Below are 21,220 nucleotides of genomic sequence, written 5' to 3'. Positions count from 1 at the left end.
CTTGTCATACACATTGTGGAACCCGTAGAAAGAGTGGGCGTTTTCATGCTAAGTTTAATCTGATTGAAATATAAATGGTCATTCTCACTATGTAACATGTAACGTAGTGAAAATGACCATCTAGATTTTAAATTAGATTGTGCGAAGTGAAACTTAATGGCGTAAGCTAACTATACATGAGTGGCGCTCTACTTCTGATTCACTTTCATGTTTGAACTCACATTATCTCCTTCATTTATGCTTGAATATATGAAATCAATTGCTCTTAATTGCTCTTACTTAAGCACTAAGCATAATTTCTGAAAACCAATTCGATCATAATAAATGATTTATATACTTTAAAGCTACGAGTGTATATATTCATGTACCGATCATATTTTTAATCATTTGATTTTTTTTTTATAACCGTGTGATTGTAGTATCGCTAACGTCTTTAAACGGCGGTGTTTGGTCTTAAATCACTCCAGCTGTCGATGGGCCGTAAAACAATATAATGCAAATAAAATCAAATCGTACAAACCAGAAATTAAATGTTAGTCTACTAGAGGAGACGTTGTGCACACAGAACTGACGTTTACATGTGACGCGAGCAGTGAATCTGTCTGACTGATATACTCCACTGACCACGCTGTGCTATTTATAGAATGTGGGTCTCGCTAGTCCAACAACACATAATTTCTAACAGACGACCCATAAAAGCTGGATGACAGAGTGAAGAGAGGAGAGGAGAGGAGTAAATTACACACGGATTCACCTCCTATGTACGAGGTCCGTCGGAATTAGGGAATTGCTGTTCACTGATTAGTCACGCCCAGTAATGGATTTCCCTGAACATATTGAAATGTGATGTGTATGAAATCAAAATACAAAACGATCTGGGAAGGTGTTTGATGGTGTTAGTCCATGGCTATCTCCATTAACAAGGTTTAAATCGTGCTTGGTAGAAGAGGTCGCGGGCATTATTGATAACAACATTAGACAGGAAGTCATTGACTGATCATGAGGGGTGTTTACTGGTACAGACCGGCACATGCTCGCTGTATCATCGCTGTGATACTGGCAGTGGACTCGGTTTGATATCCCGATAAATACTGAACTAGATGGAGCTCCAGTGCCATGCCTTTGGCTCTGTGTGCTGTGTGTGTGTTGTAATGGTGTAGGATGTTATGGTGATATTGATACAGTTTTAGGAGACACCACAGTGAATGACGCTACATCCCAATCATATGGGACCGGACTGGATCAATGCCTGTTCAACCTGTACGGAATAAAGGGAGGACATAGTTGTGTTACGTTACCGACTTCTCTGATTCTGTTCCCTGCTGGTGTGTGTTTACCAATATTAACCGTAAACGTAGTACATAGGACCAGAACACTCTCGGATCACACACACTAGTGTCGAGGATGTGATGGTAAGTGTGTGTTACTTATATACATGTACCATGTTACAGCCCTATTTACCTTGGCGACTATACCACGGTATTTCCCTATTTATCTTTCTCACTGTATACCACGTTATCGTCCAACATACATAGATGACTATACCACATTAAAACCCTTCACTAGATTTATTTACCACGTTGTCGCCCTATTTACATAAGTATACCGCGTTTCTAACCTATTTACATATAAATATACAACTATTACCGCCCTACCCTAGATTAATATACCACGATATCGCTCTATTTACCTAGGTAACTGTATACCACGTTACGTTCCTTGTTAACCAAGTTGACTGTATACCACGTTACATTCCTACTTATCTTGTTGACTGTATACCACGGTATTGCTGTACCTAGTTGACTGTATACCACGGTATTGCTGTACCTAGGTGACTGTATACCACGGTATTGCTGTACCTAGTTGACTGTATACCACGGTATTGCTGTACCTAGTTGACTGTATACCACGGTATTGCTGTACCTAGTTGACTGTATACCATGGTATTGCTGTACCTACTGTAGGTGACTGTATACCACGGTATCGCTGTATTTACGTAGGTGACTACATACCATGTTACATTCCTATTTATCTTGTTGACTGTATACCACGTTACATTATATTTATCTTGGTGACTATACCTCGTAACATTCCAATTTACCACGTGACCGCCTATTTAATTAATTTGTATACCACGTATTGCACTCTCATTCAATGTGTTTACATTGCAATACAAAAGGCTTACACAAATGTACTTATAGTGTTTCTACTTTCACTTTCCTTATATAAGACGTTGCATAATCATTTATACGTTCACAATGTATCGAGTCGTAGTTTACGGGTTAGTAGACTGTCAATCCAGAGAGTGTCCGATATTCTTTCTCACAATATCTATTCATTACAGGCATCTTAGCTCGTTTTTCCTTCTGATTCATCGTTTCCTGAACACAGGGAGTTGGTACGGATAACCAAACCACGGTCCATAGATACATTACTATATGGACCGTAAGTAAGGAATTTGTGCCAAGTCCCTGTGCTTCTTAATAAATGGTCTATGTCTTACTATGCGTCTAATTGCGCCATGTTTGTACGGAGCCTGTGTGTGATAACGTCCTTCGTTTTAATTGATACCAGTGTTTGTTAGAGACTTTATTCGCACATAAAATCATATCTATCTGGCCTCCCGTATACAAACGAGATTAAATCGATTTTATGATCGTTAAACCAATGATAATACGTTTTCTTGTCCATTGTACTACCTATGTCTGACAATATATCATCATTGTGCAGTGTTAACTGCTGGTCACAGATTTTTCTTTTGTTACACTTTGATATAAAAGTGGGCGGCCTTATTAAAGATTTCATCTACACACGATATAAACTGCCTGGTTCAAAACAGTGAAACAGGGACATATGTGAAACACAACATTAAATTGGGTTGGCCTAACGAGAATATCCTTATATCACCACACCTTGGAGACAGTACCGCCTTGTTGAATTATATTAAATAGGAACATACGTGAAACACAACATTATATTGGGTTGGCCTTACGAGAATATCCTTATATTATCTCACCTTGGAGACGGTATTGCCTTGTTAAATTATTCGCCGATTTATATATGTATATTAAATAGGAATATACGTGAAACACAATATTATATTGGGTGTGGCCTAACGAGAATATATCCTTATATTATCACACCTCGGAGACAGAATCCCCTTAAATTATTCACCGATCCATATATATATACATTTAAAACAGGAACATATATGAAACATAACATTGTATTTAGTTGGCCTAACGAGAATATCCCTATATCATCACACCTTGGAGACAGAACCGTCCTTATAAATTATTCAACGGAATGCAGTGTAAAGGGCCTGCATTTGTGTTACTATCGTGTAGCCTTAAGGTCACTAAACCTAGTACGTATGCCTATGCATCTTTAATTATACCGAGTAAGTTATTCCTTAAACCAACCCCGTGGTGTTATGAGCGTGACTTCATTCATCCATCTATATTTAGTACCACACCATGATATCAACCGTCGATCTGGCACCTTTAAGAACGTAGGTAATATAATTAAAAGGTTTGGTACGCTATACGGATAGTATAGATATACACTATACTGATATCACCCAAACATTCTAGAGGGTGAAGATTTTGTTTCTCATTTATTAGCCTCTTATCAAACGACAAGGTAAGGACGATAGAAATGACAGCTGACCACACCTCTTATACACTAAACCTTAACGGCCATTACAGTGATAACTGATAACTTCTTGTGAGAATTACAAGAGTCCATTATTAAACTATTATTTTATTATAAATATGAAACTGATACATCTATATATTTAAATTTGTTACAATATATGCATGTACTGTGATCATGTTGATTTTACTTATGTTTGTCGCAAGAATAGCACTACAGTGCTATTGTTGTCTTGTTTTAAAATATGCGACTTTAAATAAAATTTCTTTACTTTTAACCGCTAAGTAAAGGGATTATATACAAAACTCCACTAGTGAGTTACATGCGTAAAAATAATGCCCTTCCACTTCGAATTTGATAACAACGCTTATAGAATATAATCATATGCATTATAACTGTACTTTCATACTGAAAATATTCCCTAGGAATCAAGATTCTGCTCTCCGATATCCTCAGGAATATGTAACATGATGGGCCATCAATTCATTATTGTCCAAACAGTTGTAAGTGACTGAATAATGATATGTGTTGTGTATATAAAATTTCGGATAAGTAGGTCCTGTTGACATGGTACGAGTCGACATTGCATTAACGACATGCTAGCTGGTTAGCAGTTATTAGCGTCACTCGAACTAAACCTCAGGCAGACGATACCATCTGCTAATTCTAACGTAATTGTCTTGACGACAAAACCCATAATCTTAAAAACTCAACGCTAAGATCAAAGGTCAAGTGCTGTTAAGCAAGACGTTTTGAAAGAAAAAATGTAGCTAAGGAGATGAGAAGATCTGTAAAGAGAGGCCTAGTGTTGCGTTACATATAAAGATGAAGTAGTCGAAGAGTGGTAGTCATATTCGAGTACAAATCGGAAAGGATACAATCTAATTAAAAAATAGTTGCTCAATCTCACTACGTTACATTAACATCGCATAAGAATTCACATTCTGGTGACCTTTGCTATCTCAATATTTCACTTTCATGTCAGATTGTCAATTTTTCGATGTCATCTATCTCACTGATTCGTCACATCATGCATCTGAAGCTAACCATTATCGGTACAGCATGTACATTTGTATATAGCTATGCTTCGTTAGACGAAATGACTTGAAACAGATTGACAGATTATGCAAGCTATGCACTCTAGTCATGCTATATCGCACATACGAAATTCACTTCCCAGATGCTGAAAGTAGGTATTTGATTGGTTAATCCAAAAGGTCATCCTGACGTGACCCTTTATGCCAGCTTATTATTAGCGCTCAGCATATTAGGAGTGGGACGACTGGTTTACCCGTTGTCAGAATAATGTGACTGGGTGGGGTATCCTGCTGGGTATCTTTGGCAGTATGCTTCAGTGAGGTAGCACTGTAAATCGGCAAAAGTTCCAGCCTATCACAAGGAGACTTAACACGAACATACCGCAGCCTCACAAAACATATATATATATACGCATGCATATCGCACGCACGGGAGGCCGTCCTTAAATGACCTTAGTTGTTAACAGGACGTTAAACAAATAAAACCAAACCATGTCGTTAGACGTTCATGTAACGTAGTGAGAATGATCATCTAGATTTTAATTAGATTGGAATGGATAAAATCGGATTGCTTTCTTCCTTGTGAATTGCAAGATTGACGAAAACCACGTTAATGCTTACGTCACGCATCTTGACTACACATCAATACAACCCACGTGACGAAATGCAAAACATACCTTGTATGTTAAAACTGTTCGTTATATTGATCGATTGTTGTATTAATACCAATATCGAATGATGAAAACCTGTTATGAGTCAACACTCGATATTATGAACAAGTCAATCATGCGCTCGTTGTCACTACAGGGTGGCGGGGAGACCGTGTGCGCGCAACCACATGAAGTAGAACCCAAACAAAAACGCAAGCTTAAGCATATTCGTGATGACAGTATTATAGATGGTTGTAGGCTATATGAGAGAGACATCATTGCTTTTTGATGTCATTGGTCAAACATATCGTTTGATTAAACTTGACCAAATTTATATTGAAGTTAACATTAAGTGATTTACTGCGACAATATTGAATTTCAATTTTATTGCAGTTGCATTATTAAGAACTATGCTGTGTTTGGTATTGAGTGTACATAATTCGATTTTCAGGCTTTACATAATGTATAATCCGGTGCTACATTTAGAACATAAAATATAATCACACATCTGTGACGGGATTTGATTGTACCAGAGTTGTTGGGGGAAAGGTGTCGTTTTTCATAATTCAATGGATATGGAATGCAAATTGAATTTGTTTATTGGCCTGCAATAACATTAGAGTGCATGAGCAATTTACCAAGGGAGAAATAATCAAATTTTCAAAATTCAATCAGCGACGATAATGTGTTAATCTCGGCTATTACATTATACTACATATGCTAAATATTGGTGGTACTCGGGTTAAGTTATCGAGCAGTAAAAGTTCCACATTGAACATCTTATTTCTTCTCGTTTTGCACAATCAAAATATGAGATAGTTGTGTTTCTGCAGATATCCAGCATACAACATGTAGTGTTTGAAACAAAACAAAAAAAATGTTAAGTTTTTAGTCCAACACAAACGAAGATGCTAATTAACATACATCTACATATGTATATACATGTGTACGTCACAAAATGCCTTTTTTAGAATCAAGTGAAGCAAAAATACCGACATGCAAACGAGCTGTTTTAATCGATTCTGATAAATCTGTTGGCAGTGTTTCCCTCATTACACTGTAAAAAGCGAAACACAAAACAAAAAGAAACATATTCATCTCCCCATATTACTGTATATTACATGAAACACGTTTGTTGTTTTCTTTATTGGTGAATGGGTTAACAACGAAACTGTGTACCCACGAAATATATCGAAAGCTCCATACGAACCTGTGATGTTATAATGCAGTATTAAGTTGCTCTCGGTTGTTCACTTCTGTTGTTCCTTGTAACTGTAGTTCCTATGGATGGCCATGGTGTGGGTAGGTATAATGTATATCGGTCTGGGCGGATGCAGTGTAAGTTTTTCTGATGAAGTTGTAATAGACCTGGCATGTGTATATTCTTTTTAAGTTTGAAGGTCATCTCCCCGTCAGGTTGGTAAATAATAAGTATGGTCTATTACGATAGCTACATTTTTTTTGTATTACAGACGTAGAAACTTCTTCAGGCGACGATCAAACAAGATACGGTAACAGAAGTTACATTCAATACAATTATTTCCCCTTTAATTACTTTCAGTGAAAAAAAGTTTAATTTCGTTACTTTGATATGCAATCGAAATTGCCACTGGAAAAAAAACAGAAAAAAATATACATAAATGAATTTTAAAAACAAAGTGTGCACGTCTGGCGCGTATTATTCCTGATACATGTATAACCAGTTCTGTCATAAAGCAGAAAACTCACGCGAATATAAGAAAGTAATCAGTCAAGCTAATTTACAAAACATATTTTGTATGAATATGTGTGCTTTAAACTGAAACTTTCAGTTAATTGAAGTTTGTACGTTTCTAATCGTTTCAACTAAAACAGCACACTTGAGAAATTGAAATCTGTTAACGTATGAGTCTGGCTTGGCGGTTCTTGGAATACGTTACGTTAAATGTCAAACTGTAATCTAGGCATGTAATGTGTTTTGCAGACAGATGACGATTCGCGTAGAACATTATTAAAACCTCTAGTTTAACGATGACATTCTGTGGACGAAATACATGTAAATACGAAGTAACAGATGATTTAGAAAGTAGACTCCGTGCTGCAGAATTGATCGCTTGCGTTGTCTTTTAAGGGAAATCGATGAATCAAGACCTGCCGCCTTCATTACAAAGGGATACTTATATAATCTTTCTTTCCTCTCTTTTTCTTCCTGTTCTGTCTGCTCTTTTGTTTGTGTTTTGCTAACTTTCCATCCTAAAGTTCCGGCCTATCACAAGGAGACATAACACAAACATACAATCACCACACCCATGTATATCGCACGCACGGGAGGCCGTCCTTAAATGACCTTAACTGTTGATAGGACGTTAAACAAATAAAACCAAACCAAACCATCTGCTAGCGCCTAATTCACATTTGTCCTCGTATGGACATGGCTGTATGCTACGACACTTAATGCGTGCAAATATAAGCTTGCGGAAATGGTTTGAGTGCTGGTAATGAGAATATAATTTTTATTTTGTTAGCAATGTCAAAAGAATACCGAATGCTCCTACTTGCAGTAAACGATTTGCAGTACTTTGATCACTGTTTTCAAACGAAATCGTTACGTTATATAAACATAAATATGATTTGTATTACGTCACGCTGGTATTGATAAACAAACGAAATTGATTTCACTCTACTCAATTAATTGCTTCAGGCGACGTCCTAATTGTGTATCGTTTTATATAATGGCAGCGATAACAAAGCCTTACGTCATTTCTCATTCCAAAGAGATTTCAAACGCGCGAGAAATGTTGAATAGCAACAATTGAATATATTGACTGATATAACTAAACGAGATGTACCGGTTACTATCCCTAACCACTGTCATGCACCATAACAAGTTAACAACTAAGCATTTCCGTGAAATACCCGTACAGTACGGTTTCTGTATTTACATCGGTAAAACAATTTTTGTGGTTTTTGAACATGCTTAAAAACTTATATTTTTATACAAAATTTATCGTATCAGTTTAATTAAGGAGTGATTTTTCGTGGCTGCATCGATGGCGATGCCGTGGTGTCATTAACGACAGACAGTAAACAAAATAGTTCGGAAGGAAAACAATGCAATCAACATGTTCAACAATATTCGTTTAGATATTCAGACAATGCTTTGTATTTTTTGTGATTTAAAAAATCATCATAAATATATATTTCTTGGATTGTATTTAATACAAACATAAGTTACAACCGCGCAGTTATATTTTGACAAGTGTGTAACGAGGCCGCCTGATATCGATGCGCAAGCCTAATCACCATGCATATTATCGAAAATTGATATGAGCTTGATAAGCTACATCTAGTGACAATGCAACGCAAGTGTAAATATTTAATAGTGAATATCTAAAATGAATACAGTAGAAGTTGTGTTTTTGTCATCTAAGGGTAGTGTTATTACGTTATGTGATAGTTCTTCCGATTTCTTTTTGTTCATAGTAGATTAACACATGTTTAAGAAATGAGGATTGAAAATTAATTAGCAAATTAAGTATGCTGAACTGGGTGCCAATAAATATCATACAATGTTCAGGAATAATTGTTGACCTTGGTGTAATGGTAACACATTCACAAAAAACAATTCTCGCTCACGACATCACATGCATCATTCTTCTTTAACAATACAATAGGTTGAATTAACTTCCTGCCGTTGAGACTTGAAAGTCCACAGGAGATTGATAATTAATGCAAAGCTTCAAACTGTTGAAACATTCATACATCTCAATCTGCGAGGCGGCCTTGCCAAAGCTAACTGTAATTGATGTAAAACAATAACAGTAGATTTCACTTAAACTTTTCATGTCAACTTTTCTTCATATGACCTTAGTTAAAACAATGACGTAACACTGTACCAATAGTACTTAAACAATCTTCTAAAACACACTAATATCAATTTAGCTTACCCTTCCGGAACGCCTGGTTTTATTTTTATTGCAATTGTTCATGGATCTTCGTATATTTTGTCCTCACACTATCTTTTTAGTCTAAATAAAGCCGTTACTCTTGCTGAGTATCTGTTCTTAAAGACCATCAACTTAGAAAAGCTTAATGGGATATGTAAAAGGTGACTAAAAGACTTGAAACGAATTTTACAGCGTAATTTTTTCATGGTATTTTAAGTCGCAAGATTATTTTATCGGTACGGTAAGCAATCAGTTGTCGTCAGCACCGTGTTATGTTGTTTGTACGAGAAGGCTCTCTCCACTAACATTGCGGGTGTTACTTCGGCTGTTGGCAGCACCCTGTTATGTTTGTACTATCTAGGAATCGGAAATAGTTTAGTCTGATTAACCTAGGCACAAACATAAAACCCGATGTGATGCGGCTTGGTTTACTGGTCGGGATACGTCTATGTAATCAGTGCTGGACATATGGAGCTAGGCATATTGCGAGATACACTAATCCAGACACACTTTACGCAACCGCTATGTAACAATTATACCTCGTTCACCGAGTCTGAGGCAGGGTTGGCTTTGTATATTATTTAATGTTTGCTGTTGGAGTACCCTTAAAACATTTGAGTTTTCTTTATGTTATTATATCGGTATTACCAGTTGTTTCAAATACAATACATGTAAGGGTAGGTCATTATCTTCACAGCAGGGAGAGAGTTCATTCTTGTTATAGTTGAAAGAGAAAACACTGCAGTTTATACGTCAAAGGAATACCGCCACAGCCTAACAAGGATTGAAGCAATCTGTTCCTGCAGTGGATTCGAAGGCAAACACTTTTCATTAAACATTTACCATATTCTGTCTATCGTAAAACCAAGGTCAGATCAGCATTTGAGATCAAAGACATTGATCAGGCTAGATACCGTGCGTGTGGTACTACGTTTGCCTCTATCGATCCAAATCCTGTGCAAAAAAGGTTATTAGAAGTTCGTTATACCATATAAATCTTTGAAAAGGTGTATACCGTGGTGAAGATTTACTTAAACACCTTATATACGGATATGAAAAAGGTAACGTACCTCAGGTAATTTACCTATTTACCCCAGATAAACGTTTACAGCCAACAGAGGACAGGTGTAGATGTTAAGGAGACATCCATAGCATACAAGATCTGAAGGAGACATCCATAGAATACAAGATCTGAAGGAGACATCCATAGAATACAAGATCTGAAGTAGACTTCCATAGAATACAAGATCTGAAGTAGACTTCCATAGCATACAAGATCTGAAGTAGACTTCCATAGAATACAAGATCTGAAGGAGACATTCAAAGCCTACGAGATCATTGATTGAAAGAGTATTTAAAACAATAACAGATTACATATATCAATGGAAAATATGATAATATAAAGATAGTTCAATCATTGAACGGTTACGGATTTTATGATATCTATATTTGCCAATATTTTATACAACGGAGGGATCTACGTTCTGATGATGGCTGGTAATCACAATTGCTTGTAGTCTTACATATGCCATACACATTTCTGTACTATAGCACTGGAACAAATACACCCGCCCAGCGGCCAGTGGCAAACACAATAGTAGCTAAGATGTTTTCCGGAAAAAAGCCCCAACTGAATAGTGGTTTCGGATAACCGAATGAGTACGATAGATGGCAGTATGCTTCAGTGAAGTAGCACTATAAATCGGCAAAATTTCCGGCCTATCACAAGGAGACATAGCATACCGCAGCCTCCCAAAACACACATCGCACGCACGGGAGGCCGTCCTTAAATGACCTCAGCTATTGATAGGACGTTCAACAAATAACACCAAACCAAACCAAATATGATTGTTCACTAATACTTTAGGTGCAGTGGAAGCACCAGAGATTGTTCAGTGCACACTGCAGCAACTTTTAAAGGTGTACGGGAATAAACTTTACTTCCAGTTGCTGGAATGTTCTGAGTATTTGCAAACTGTCGATATTATAATCTTTATATTTACTTAAATGTTATCGTAAATCACTGTTATAGCATCCATCTTAAAAATGACATTTTAAACTAAGATTGGAAATCATGGAAATTCTGAAAAGCTGTCAGCCTGTAATAACTAAATAAAAATAATGTCTAGCCGTGATAAATATCAAAGATACTATAGCAACAAGAAACATGAGCAGATGGAATCATTTTCACTGCTTCCATGCCTAGCTTCCGCCCGTCTCTAAAGCATTATCGTGATGTTGATAAGACAAATCTGTACTTATAGATACGGACTGGCCCACACAATGGAAGTAACATGTTTCTGAAAAGAACCTCGGGAAGCAAAAAACAAACGATATCAAAAGCACGTCTTTTTAATTATAAAAATCAGCATTCGGTGAGAGAGGATGAGATTGATTATCATTTGGAATGATAAAATTAATTGCTATTTCGAATCGTTGAATGCACTATGAAGTTAACTGCTAAAGGTGTTTAAAGATCAGTGCCTATAGTTGGCAGATTCCTGACCGACATGAAATGTTCTACCAATAATCCATCGCTGCCTTTGATTTCGCGCTGATTGTTACTTTCAGACGGCTGCTAAACGTCCTTGCCTCTTATAATACCAACCACTACTGCCATGTAAGGATTGCAGGGTTAGACAGTGATGCCGTCCACAGTTCATAATCATTGGTAATTTACTGTTAATGACTTATATTTCGCGTGGGATTTGATTAACGTGAAGAGAGTCATTCGCGAATTCAAATCCTTCACGATTCTTTGTAAGAAAATATCACTTTTGGATGTCGACCAAGCTATCAATTACCGATATTTGAGTCTTGTAGACTCTATGACTTTGATAGCTCATCATTCGCGAAATCATGTATTCGCGAATAATTCTGACAAGTTACATATTTAAGTTAGCGGAATAAATATTCGAGGAATTTACAGTAGCTGGTGTGTTGTTAGAACCCAAATCTTACTACTCTAGACCAAAAAATGATGTTTGAAATCACGAAGAACCGACACAAATGGCATCTATGCTATCTGGCCACACTGCATCAACGTTTCTTAGTCCTTAACCCTTTTCTTCTAGACAATGTTATTGAATTTAGGATAACAGTCTTATTTAAGGAACTTCATTAGATTCGTTATGGCTTTCCTATGAGTTAAGTCAGGAATTCATTCCATTTAAGTAAAGGGATATTGATTTCCCTTTATATCGATTTAAAAATTAAAAAAAAAAATATAACCTATCAGTAGATAGTAAAAAGAACAAGTTTCCATTAGCTTCTCCGCGTTATAGCTAAGGTTATATATCCTAAATGCAAATCTCCCGAAACATCCCTAGAGCTATCTGTGTTATCAGACGTTGATTAGATTATCGAACGTACATGTAACAGTGCCTGTATGCGTTGTACTTCAATCCAGTGGACTCTGATAACTAACTTTTAAGGGTTAAACGTGAGACAAGTGTGTTTGTACATCAGTGAGTGTATGTATACGGCCAGGTGTAGCGATGTGACTTTGCAATCCATGTATTTCAAGTTAGTAAATAAATAAATGAATAAATAAGCTAAATAAATAAACAAGTTATGCATAAACCTTTGAATAAACGGGACAGATAAAGGGCCGTTACTCCTTACAGCTTCTTCAAACCGTTCGACAAAGATGATTATGGATTATATTCATGATTTAGAATTTACTATACCTAACACTAAATGCATACTTAGGCGATATAAAGTAAGGTCTACTGTCCCATATCTCTCATCAACCTGTATTTTAACTTTTACATCAGCAGTAAGCATCTACATAATTCGTCATGTTATGGTAAAATGGGTCATACTTGCGTTCGGAGAAAACATTGGTTTAAAAACCAAGGATGTAAAAAACTAAACGGAACGATATTCATAAACACTTATATTGAATATGTAAACAGTATGAATTCGGATTTAACCTTGTCATTCGTCAAGGTTTAATTTGCCTTTACAAACCTATATATCATTTGTGTATGCTAACTATATGATTTCAAACCATGACATTCGTGCATGCTAACTATGTATGTTACTCGTGTATGCTATGCTATTGCAAGTCTTGTTATTCGTGTGTGATTACTATGATATTTAAAACAGTATTACTATGTTAACTATCCTATCTGAAACCATATATCGTTCGTGTATGTTAACTAGACTATTTAAAACAGTATAACTAGAATATTTCTACAATGCCATTTAAACATAATCACTTGTGTATAATAACTGATATTCCAAAACGAAAATGATGCTCCACTTCATCGAAGTTTCCATTCCTCGAATAATTAAAATTTCTTGAACGGAGTATGCATAATAGATAACATTGATGTGGAGTTCCACTGTGTTGCTCCCTAGCATAACAGACAAAGAAAGATAGACTGAACAGCTGTATAATAGGTTTATAAATTATTCAAAATAATTATAAACAGTATTGATGTTTATAAACTATTCTTAGGATAAGCAGCAATTATTGATAAATTATTTCCCGAAACCGCTGTTCACCTTTATGCAATCTTTCACCATGATGCGTTATATCAACACATACTACAATGTTCTTGAACTGGTGCACATGCCAGCGTCGTTCATATAACTTCACACCTGTATCCGCTTAAATACTTATATGATGCCAGCTTGCATAATATTATCCTTTTTAAAATGCGCTTCAACGCCCCATTTCCAACAAAAATCCTCTAATTAATCACTTATCATTCACTTTTTCTTTTATTTAAGATATTAAGAAGGAACGCATTAAGGGACTCCTCCAACATATGAAAGTTCCCGATATCAATCAATCATTGGATAAATCGGCCGTAGCGTGCCAGAAAAGTCTTATTTAAAAGTACCTGGGAGGAAATTATAGGTATATATTCCTGATCGCATAGGTGGCATTAAACATCTGCTGCATGTGTTTGCCTGCTCCGATTTCCAAGGTAGACATTACTGAAGAATTAGAACTGCCGATCGTGCCAAAAGACCAGATAACAAATTATCGTGAACATATCAGCTTGCAATTACTGGTAAATGTGCATTGAATAGGTAGACATTATGGACGCAGATAACTGTACAGGTCTGTTTCCCCAGATATTATCAAACACCACACACCACACAATGGATACTGTTTTCCAGGAGAAAGGAATGGTCAGAAACTTTCTTTCCTTATTATACCACCAGTCATGTAACCCATTAACCATTTTATCATCTAGGTAAAATTTAAATATTTGGCGATTATTTTCAATAGCTTATAGATCTGATTACTTACGTGCAATAATATTCTACAATAATATCTTATATGTTTTTAACAATGTGTTCGTGTGCTGCGAATGATCTTCAAAATGAACCTTAACTCTTCAATTTGAGTCTTTTTGTGGTTGTTCTCTTGTAACTTGTCACATATCTTCATAAAACTACAATCAACAGTGTGTCACTAAACAGCCTAAATAATGTGTGTTCTAATGAACCAGAAAATGTAGTATTCCTATGTTACATAATTTACTTAGTGAATAGTTACAAGAAGTAAACTTGTTGCCGTATTTCTTAATAGGAAAAACATGAGACTGTTGCACTTCATCAAGAAAACATTTCAGTGGGAAAGTCGTTACGAAGGTAATTCATCAATTTGTTACCAGATCGGTAAACAATGTCTCTGTGTTGTATTCACAAGAAAACGTAATTCCGGTAAAATCTAACTTCTATGTGTAAAACTGAAAACGCACCGTGTGTAGAAGTGTTTCCCCTATATAATTGTTGTTCACGGTCCCAATGACTCGGATGTGAATATTTAAAGTCCCATTTTGAAATCCAGGAGTCCCGTGACATTTACCGTGAAATTGACATAATCATGGTTAAACAGTTCTAGCATCCAAGTTGCTCACTAGGTATAACTTGTTGCTTTAAGTAATAAGATACAATAAAATACAACTTAAAATCAACTTATTTCATTGTATGGCAGATTTTGGAATTACAATGCATCTCAAGTATGCGTAGACATTTATTTTGGGAGTCCTTTATGTTTTTTTTCTGTGGTTTTTTGTCCGATTGAGGCTGTTCCGTATGGTGACACATTAAAAGCGTCCGTTTGTGGTGATATCATTCCTGTCCTTGTATAACCTTGTGGTGTTACATTGTATTAGAGCAGACAAAGACACTAAACCAGAACTCGCTTTGAATGACAGGTCCGATATAAAACTGAGCTGTTATGTTACAGCAGACACGCCAATGCATGTTGTTTCCAAACACTTTTTGTAAATGATTGACATTTTCAAAGGGACCCAATCCCGTAATTCACACAAAAATGTAACTCTCGGTGAAAGTTATACATGAGCATGCTTTCATTTGGTATCTGTTATGGTAGTGGTGTAACACCAGATGTGAATAACATATTGTATAGAACTTGAATTGTATATACAGCCATGAAGTGTTTTTCCTCCAACTTCTATGCATATATAATATATCTATTTAGCAATTGTCATGTTACGAGGAAATAAAAAAGAATTGTGTTTATCTCAAATAAACACATGTAAAACTTGTGCAATTACTTTACTTTGAATGGAATTTTTTATGAGCATATTTTTGCACAAGAATAACGGATGTGTTTTTCAAATCGCTGGAAATACACAGACTTTTAAGTAAAAAGAAGTACGTGTTACAAGCGTTACGAAATACATAACCGCGTTTTTTTAATATAATCAGTCGGGAATTCATTAAGTGAAATTATTTTCAAAATGGACCAATTGTTTACAGTATATATCGTCAGCTATCCTGGTGGCTTGTACACAAATATTTTACAGTTCAAATAACCATGTTTATAGAAAAATGTATGTCCATCATACGACAAAACAATATAACGTCATCCATTAAATACGATATAAAAATGTAGCAAACATACGTTTCGTTTTCGGATTATCAGAGTTCAAAAATACAGTTTCGAACAAAACTGCAGAAAACGTTTTTGCATATCCATAGTGTGCCGTTAATAACGGCCAGAAAATCTATTCTCAAAATTGTTTAAACAGTAAAAGAAGTCAAAATGTACCTCACAAAAGTGTAATGCAGTACGTTCAACTGCAGTTGTTTGAATTTGTACTTTTGAACATATAACTCAAAATCCTCGGACGAAACCATTATTCGCCCGTTGTCAGTATAATGTGACCGGGTGGGTTGTCCTGCTGGGTGCATTTCGCACGAACGGGAGGCCGTCCTTAAATGGCCCCAGCTGTTGATAGGACGTTAAATAAATAAAACCAAACCATTATAAGTTCGACTGTTTACCCGCGGTACTGCTTTATGATAACCACAAAATAATGTTTTTACAACAGTGTATACGAATCTGTGAGTGGCTTTTAGATTTTGCTTTTTTAAATTTGAGTTGAATGTGTTTTTGGGTGCGTCTTTTTCTCGTGTCGTTATATCCTGTAAACGAATACTTATGATTAATGTGTAGTAAACCAGTCCAAATCAGCGATACAACTTGTTATATTGAATGTGCTAAGCTGTTCAAGACGCATAAAGTTGCGGACCAAATCAACTTATGTTCTTCCATTGGTATATACAATCCTACAGGTCGTCTCAATGAACGTCGTGTTTACGATGCTGTACAACCCTATATCATGTATTGTTATTTGTCTCGTGGTAGATAAGTAATACACGGTACGATATAACGACCCGGATGAAGCTTGCCAGAGCCTGGACACTCCTTAATTACATTTCTTACACAGACATTATCTGACCTTGTCATGCCTTTGAGATGTTTTGTCTAGACACTTTCTGGTCTATTTTTCATTCGTTTACATCATTTTCATATGTTATACGGACAAGGAACAACTGTTACAATATTAGTTTATGTCTTTCTGTTGTAGCCTTCTCTTAACTATTTGTAAAGTGAATTTTGGCAAGAAGTGATATCTCGCAAAAGCAGTTTAAATAATATTTTCCCAGGTGGTTTCTCTTGATTCCGCAATGAAATATTTTTGTTGACATGTAAGTAATCTTAAGACGGAATCTTGAAAATGGCGCCAAACTTATGTTGACTTATGACAAAGAAGGTTGTTGAATAAACAATTGACTCATTGTCTGGTGTTGAAATAACAAGATCAATATAACAGTAATTTACCCGAACTTAAAAGCTGATCATTGTGATTGAAGAGTTATTGATCTATGATCCTAATGTGAAAACAGTCCACGTTCACATAAATATGAGAAATTATGAATATAAAGTAAAGACTATAATATCATAATCGTAAGAGGCGACAAAAATTGGAATATTTTCCTTTTATCTTCGATTTCTGCCCCTTGACCGAGACTTACCGGAGTCTATAGAAACGGAAGCTGCTACACTTGTTTAACTCCTTCGTTATGTTTCATATGGGTATGAAAAAAATGTTACGCGGATTCATACAGTTTGCAAACAATTTTTTCCTACCACAGTGAAACTAGAAAGCTCATTGGACGCAATTTGTATTTATCCCGATATTTTTATGAAGCAAATATTTTCTAAGGAATGGAAATTGGGACGTAGACTAAAATAAATATAAGATATCGATGATTTCCAACTACGTTTTAATCAACTAATCTCAAGTGGATTACAATGACAGTTATAGAGGATATCTAACAGTGTCTTCAGTAATACCAAATATATTTCACGAGTGAAAAATATCAAAATATTAGCCACACGAGTGAAATATATTTGGTATTACTGAAGACACTGTTAGATATTCTGTTTATTACATTTTTTATCAACGAAAAACCTACCCCGTATGCTAACTAGGCCTACAGCGATAATTTGTAAACAAAAAAAGTAGTTTCCCCTGTCCAGGTGCTGACATATATGTCGGGCTTTCTGATTGGTCAATTATTTTGGTATTTTCTAATCATTAATTTGATTGGTCAAATCAGCAAAAGTGATATTTTTCACTAGTGAAAAATTTAAATATCACTTTTATAGAATGAATAATTTTTGATATTTCACTGGTAAAAATGTAATAAAATATTGTATTTAACTAAAATAATAATATATTGTCTCGTGTATCATGTGAATTCTATAACTTGCATCATTATCAACATGTGTTCGTCGAATTGAACAGTATATATAAATTCGACAATACAATAAAAAAAACGAAAAGGTCCTCTACAATTGGTTCACGCACCAATGAATACACTACTTATTAAGAGGTTTGGTTTTGTATTGTTTATCATTCTTTAACAGCTAAGGTCATTAAAGGACGGCCTCCCATGTGTGCGGTTTGCATGACTGTAGTGTACGTGAGTGATATTCATTGTGAGAGGTTAAACTAAATTAAACATCGAGAAGACACCTTAAAGCTAATCACGACGTCACTGAGGTTTGATGACGCGAAGAATGTTAAACTTTACAGCTCATGAATAAGTGCGATTCGTGACCACATATTTGGTATCGTATTAGTCATCCGGAACTTGCTGGATTTTGTTGAAGAATTACAACAAAATGTTAAAATGAACAAATCGTCCAACGAGGCATCCCTGTCCCGTATACTAGTATTTAGACGTGAAAGTTTCTATGTTGCGTATCCACTAATTTCTCTAGAGTCTAGACGATCGCAACTGATGTATATTTGTGAAGTTAGGGGAAGCAAATATATATTGCCCAATATATAAGTACATAATATACTCCATTACAACGTGATGTGAATCTGTTACGAGGTACTGTATTTGAAAGCACGAAAATATTGGGTGGTAAATATCAAAGAAAAACAACATGTTATGCTAACTGGTACCCGGAATAATATTGCATTTATTGTTATTAATTGATGGAATATAGGGCGTATTTCTTTAACTATAATTATAACTGGGCTGATGTCAGACTTTGAGTCGGGAACACTAATTTTCTCTTTTGATTTTTATATTCAGAATAATCAATACGAAATGAGCCGCAAATGATACCCTTTGTTAAGATTGGCCTTCCTAATAGCTTTAATATGTTGCGTAATATCACTATTTTAAGACATTTGGTATTTGAGATTGTAACTGTCATTAAGAAGGATTCCTGTCGCGGATATGGTTTTTTCGTGATGACAGATGTGTTGAATTTTCATTTCTGTCGAAATCTATCTCATAGATCAAATTTGGAGCAATTATGTTAATTTTTTAGACCTGTCCGGCACAACCTCTCCCATAAAAATATGATTATGGTCGTTTTCATATACCACATTAATGCCGTCATAGGTATACGTATGTGGTGTGCAACAATACGTCCTGTTAAATATGTATGTTGGCTGTGCACTCAGTACCAGTTTATTAATATAGTATTTTATCATTGTCGACGAGATCATTCCCACTGGTGATACATCACATATTAAAAATTGATAACTTCGAGCAAATACACATCTGTAATACCTCCAAGACTATAGATTATAAAGGAAACTTTCTCATTCAAGACCTACGCTAAGGTTTATCTGCATATTATATGTGGTTCCGTCATGACGACAGGGTCCAATAACAAGAATGATTGATGATCTTTTACCTATGTAGTTATTACCTGACGTCATTACTAAAGTATACTTACATTCTCATCAAATTTCATATTGAATCAATAATGAGGATGTTTTTTTTTGGAAATGGCTATTAAACTTTTGTATTTTAAAGATTTTGCATATTTGAAAAAAGATTTTGATGTTGTAAATATTGATCACAATTGAGTATTTATTATAAATAACCCTAACAGGCTTGATGATCAGTTAACAATGTTATAACTAACTAAATTATTATGGTTATAACAAGGCATAATTATGTCCCCTTAATACCGAAAAAAATACTCAAGGTCACAGAGGTCAACATTGTGTAAACTCTGAAACCTTTTTCGGCATAGCCGTCTAATTTGGTTTTGGCCCCGGATATGACGCGACAGGTGGCGTTCTGGTCAAGATGAAGTATGTGATTGGTCAATGTAGCGGTCAATGCAAAATGCTGAATATGCAAATGTTATGACATATACGGAAAGAAAATGGCTTCCAATGTGAATCGACTGTGGTTGAAAACTATAACAGCTTCCGCAATGAAGAGAATAATAGGAAAATGGGTCAAACACAATCCTAGAATTAAACTTGGGAAGCAGTACAATAGATTGTAACAGTTCAAACATGAAAACAGCAGTAATACGGACGCCGCTCGTATTCTGCTTGATTGTTTGATAGTAGGTCATGATAATCTCGGTAATATTTACACAAATACAGTATGTACCTAGTACATCGCTACTGTCCACTATACTATATGAACAGTGTTTACACTTATTTACACATAAATATGTGTGCCGTAATATTTACAGAACGTGTATTTAACATTTAAACCACTGTGTATAATATCGTTATCCAACTAACCCAGATGGAATATAGATATCGCCTTGTAAACTATCGTGTGTTTGTGTTGCCACGATTTCAAAACAGTCACGTAATGATCTAAAAATAATTTCCGCGCTGAATTTAGAGGGGGATTCCCAACTAAATCGAGTGGTCAAGCTGGACATAGGGATTGACTGTGAACATTGGAACAGCACAGAAACATAACTGGAAAGGAACAAAACGCGTACATTCAGTGAAAATTGCAACGTTTTTTACCGTGATGTCCCTTTTAAATTGAATGCAAGCTGAATAGGTGGATGCATCTATTCAAATGACACATTTGTAGTCTTATTATCACCAAAAATGATTCAAACTGATATAATTTTGTTATCCGTGCTGAAAAGGTGCATTTATTAATTACATCGTAGTTCGTTAATTTATTTCACCAGTAGTTTTACATTATAACCACCAGCATTAAAACTATGCCGTTTATCTTTTTAAAGATATTTCTTGTTATTACTTTAAAGGCATTGAACCAAGGATGATGTTGGAAAAAGTTTACAAAACAAAACTGAACTTGATCTATATAAAAGCTCACAGGGGTCATTTTACCAAAAAAACATTCAAATGGCATT

General features: G+C 35.5%; 1 protein-coding gene across 1 annotated transcript in view; it reads left to right on the top strand.

Moving 5' to 3' along the window:
* Positions 1 to 704: 704 nt before the first annotated feature.
* The window catches only part of LOC117343771 (heparan sulfate glucosamine 3-O-sulfotransferase 1-like), a 44,177-nt gene continuing 23,661 nt past the window's right edge, over positions 705 to 21,220 (top strand). The window contains exon 1 of the mRNA XM_033906262.1: positions 705 to 1,412. The gene's annotated coding sequence lies outside the window, so the exon portion shown is untranslated. The remainder of the gene's footprint in view (positions 1,413 to 21,220) is intronic.

This window comes from Pecten maximus, chromosome 15 (assembly GCF_902652985.1).
Source record: "Pecten maximus chromosome 15, xPecMax1.1, whole genome shotgun sequence".
NCBI classification, from domain to species: domain Eukaryota; kingdom Metazoa; phylum Mollusca; class Bivalvia; order Pectinida; family Pectinidae; genus Pecten; species Pecten maximus.
Note: the sequence above shows the minus strand (reverse complement) of the source record. Positions and strands in the feature narration are given on the sequence as shown.